Genomic DNA, 4,220 nt, shown 5'->3' with positions numbered 1-4,220 from the left:
AGAGTGATGCATTAGTTTCACACTTTACACGGTCTACCGTGTCAATAATGCTGTAAGTATAGCTAGCTGCACGTCTTCAATAACCAAGGGTCATCGATTCACTTCGTGCCACATAAAGTCCGTGCGCACACATGTGGTAGAGAGGATGAAACAAAGAGTTCAAAAGTCCAGTTATGGCAAGTACCTAGCTTGAGACATTGTACTAGTAATAAATATACCATTATGAATCTACATTGATACAACATGTATTAGCAATCAATACGTCATATTGCTTCTACACTGAGACAACGTGTAGTATGAATAATTAGGTCATATTGCATCTAACTTGATACAACGTGTAGTATGAACAAATAGGTCATATTGTATATAACTTGAGAAAGGTGTAGTTGTAAATGAATACCTCATATTACATCTAAACAAACGTGTATTGTTTCATGTCTACCCAGTAGTGACTCGAAATTAATCATGCAGTTGTGGTAGGTCGAGCAGAAAACATGGTCATGAGACGTGACCGAGAGCACAGTCCTCTCGATTATTTATAGAATGTGTACCGTCAACTGCCATTCAGACCACCGCTGATATTTGCTTAATCATAAGATCGATTGACAAGTTGCGAAGGCGATGAGCTGTTTTATTTTTCGCAAAAGATTATTTCCTTCTTGTAAAGGCATTTCCAGTGGAAAACAAAGTGATTTTCTGTAAGTCACTGCTCCGACATACACCCGAGCCATATTTTTGTCTCGCTTAAATAGCCGAGGTGGTCCGACTGGTAAGGTTGATTAAAAATGTCTGGTTACGTCACACAAAATTTAACTATATAACATATACTATCTGAATCTTTATAAATTTCATATCCCATGTCCGATTGACATAAACATTTTGCCACATGCCTAAATTCTTTGGATTCTTAAGCAACCACATGTATTTGATATGTTCAATGAGAAAAAGTCCCCATTTTACAAAAATGACAATACACTTTTTTTTGAAGGAACAATTCGAGAGCCAATTAGCAAACCGCAACGAATAGAACATAACATAAACACAAAACGTTATTGATAAATATAATACTCAAGTCATTCATGTCAGGTATATTAACCAAGTGCAATACAGATTTTATTCTATAAGCTGGAAGACGTCAATACACGACCGCTCCGGTGGCCTAGTGGTTAGGGCGTCTCCCTCGGATGCGGGAGGTCGTGGGTTCGAACCCCGGCCGAGTCATACCAAAGACTTACAAAAATGGTACTAACAGCTGCCTCGCTTGGCGCTCAGCATTAAGAGGTTAGTGTTAGGACTGGTCGGCCCGGTGTCAGGATAATGTGACTGGGTGGGACATCATGCCACATGTCTGCGGCATGATGCCCCAGCGCTAGACATCACTAAAAACTGCAACACTGCAGACATCTTAGCGATATGACTGAAAAATTGTTAAAGCTACGTTAAAAATCCAGATCACACACACACGTCAATACACAGTACACAGGCTATACAAGTAAGATGCATAAGTAACGAAGGGGTTGCTGACGTAAAATAAACATATAATATTAAAGATATACTATAAAAATCTAAACACATTATCCAATGAGCATGTAATGAAAGGTGACCCTCATCATTACAATGCTAAACATTTCTGTTGGTGCTGTTTTGGGGTTTAACGCCTTTGTCCAGGACGTAATAGGTTATACATGGCGGCCAGTATAATTGGTGGAGGAAGAACCCAGGAAATCTCCATAAGAAACATCGACCAAAGGAAAGCTATTGGCAAGCTTTCTTACATACCAACTTTGTCCGAACCCGATAGTCGAACCCACGTCGAGATGTCTTTTGAGCAGGATAAAATATTTGGAGTTAGATTTGCCATGTCTTTTGAGCAGGACAAATCATTTGGAGTGAGATTTGCCATGTCTTTTGAGCAGGACAGAATATTTGGAGTGAGATTTGCCATGTCTTTTGAGCAGGATAAAATATTTGGAGTGAGATCTGCCATGTCTTTTGAGCAGGACAAATATTTGGAGTGAGAATTGGCATGTCGTTTGTGCAGGACAAAACATTTGGAGTGAGATTTGCCATGTCTTTTGAGCAGGACAAAACATTTGGAGTGAGATTTGCCATGTCTTTTGAGCAGGATAAAATATTTGCAGTGAGATTTGCCATGTTATTTGAGCAGGACAAAACATTTGGAGTGAGATTTTCCATGTCTTTTGAGCAGGATCACATATTTGGAGTGAGATTTGCCATGTTATTTGAGCAGGATAAAATATTTGGAGTGAGATTTGCCATGTTTTTTGAGCAGTATAAAATATTTTGAGTGAGATTTGCCATGTTATTTGAGCAGGATAAAATATTTTGAATGAGATTTGCCATGTCTTTTGAGCAGGAGAAACGTTCAAACATCTCATCAATGCGTAAAATGATCAAAACACTAAACACTGAATCAAAGAGATTGATTAAAGTTGAGAGGTAATTTGTTGATGTTGGGAAATTGCGAGTAATTACTGTATAAAAAAGGCAAAGTAGCTGTTGATATCGTTTCAAATATATCTAGCACGCGTCTCCGCAATAAATATCAATGAACGCCTCCGACAGCTAATAAAATATGCATGCTTGTCTGCATGTAGCCGAAAGAGGGGGGAGATTGCGGACATTTTAAGGCTGCAAACTCGCATGGCTTGACTTTCTATACAAGAAGTGTCGTCTTAAACTACACAATTCCGTTCATTAGTTGATGATGTACTTTGTGATGTATTTGGGCCTGATCAAATTGAGCCCACTGCAAAAGCAAGCATACCGTCTGTATGATTCCCAACAACAGCTTTTGTTTCAGGTGTCCTCCTATCTCAAGACACACACACACACACACAAACACACACAACCTTTCGAGGACAATCAAGGATCGCTACCACTGTTCTGAAATCTGATTAAGCGTAAGTTCTGTATGTTTCAACGAGTTATTTATTTCAATGGCTTTATACTTTAAGAAAATGTTAACTTCTTTCAATATTTGCTAAAGTCGCAATTTCATTAAAATGTGATAATATGACTATACGCACAGATGCAAGGCGATCTAATCGATAACCGAAATAATTATTCAATTTCGTCTAAATAAATGACTCATATGTACCTTTCCATATATAATGGATACTATAATATATATGTAAACATTTACTTTGGGGACATTTTAGAATCTCTCTGTCTCTTTCTCTGTCTCTCGTCCTCTGTCTCTCTCTCTGTATGTCTCTCTCTCTCTCGGCAGCACATCAGCTGAAAAAGTGTCGGACTAATATAATAACGTAACGGTCACATATCTAATACATGCCTATACCAGCCTTGGTCGGCTGACCCTTGGAAAACGCACTAATTTCCCACATGTTCTGCATAACATAGCGTATAATGTGTTTAACAGTCCTGATGAAACCAAGAAATTATATCTCTGATGATTATCTAAATTTTTGATTGCTCCAACTTCATCATTACATTTTCATAGATTTTAAATTCCAGGTTGTGTTATTTTTTCACGTCATTATTTATTATACACCTTAAACATGACATGATCGCACTGCCCCCGTTGTTGATCTAGACCAACATTACGTCAAGTAAGAATGTAAATATTTTACTCCTAATTCTCCATGAAAGTAGTGAAGGGGGATATTATAGGGTCTATGGGATTTATCATTAAAAACACCCTTGGGAACATATAGGGTCTATGTAAATTTAACATGGAGAAAAATCGTGGGAACATATAGGGTCTATGGGAATTAACATGGAGAAAAACCCTGGGACAATATAGGGTCTATGGGAATTAACATGGCCAAAAACCCTGGGACAATATAGGGTCTATGTATATTTAACATGGCCAAAAAAAACCTTGGGACTGTATAGGGTCTATGTAAAATTGAAACAGGGAGGGTCTCTATTTTTTTAAAAGAAATAAAAAAAACAAAATAAAAAAGGGGTAGGCAATGGAAAGGCTATCTCTTTTCGAGAAATATGGCTGGCCCTGAAAAGGGCCTTTGGGTTTTCTTCTTCTGCTTCTAATTTCTTCTTTTCCTCCACTTCTTATTTTATCTCCAACACTCTTTCTCTTCTTTTTTTTCTCCTCCTCTTCTTTCTTCTCTTCCTCCTCTTCTTCTTTCTTCCTCTTCTCATTTTCTTCTTCTTTTTCAATTTTTTCGTTCCATGTTCTTATTCTTATCTTTTCCTCTTCATCCTCCTTCTCCTCC

The sequence above is a fragment of the Sinohyriopsis cumingii genome, chromosome 8, assembly GCF_028554795.1.
Source record: "Sinohyriopsis cumingii isolate HCF-2022 chromosome 8, ASM2855479v2, whole genome shotgun sequence".
NCBI classification, from domain to species: Eukaryota; Metazoa; Mollusca; class Bivalvia; order Unionida; family Unionidae; genus Sinohyriopsis; species Sinohyriopsis cumingii.
This window is presented reverse-complemented; position numbering follows the sequence as displayed.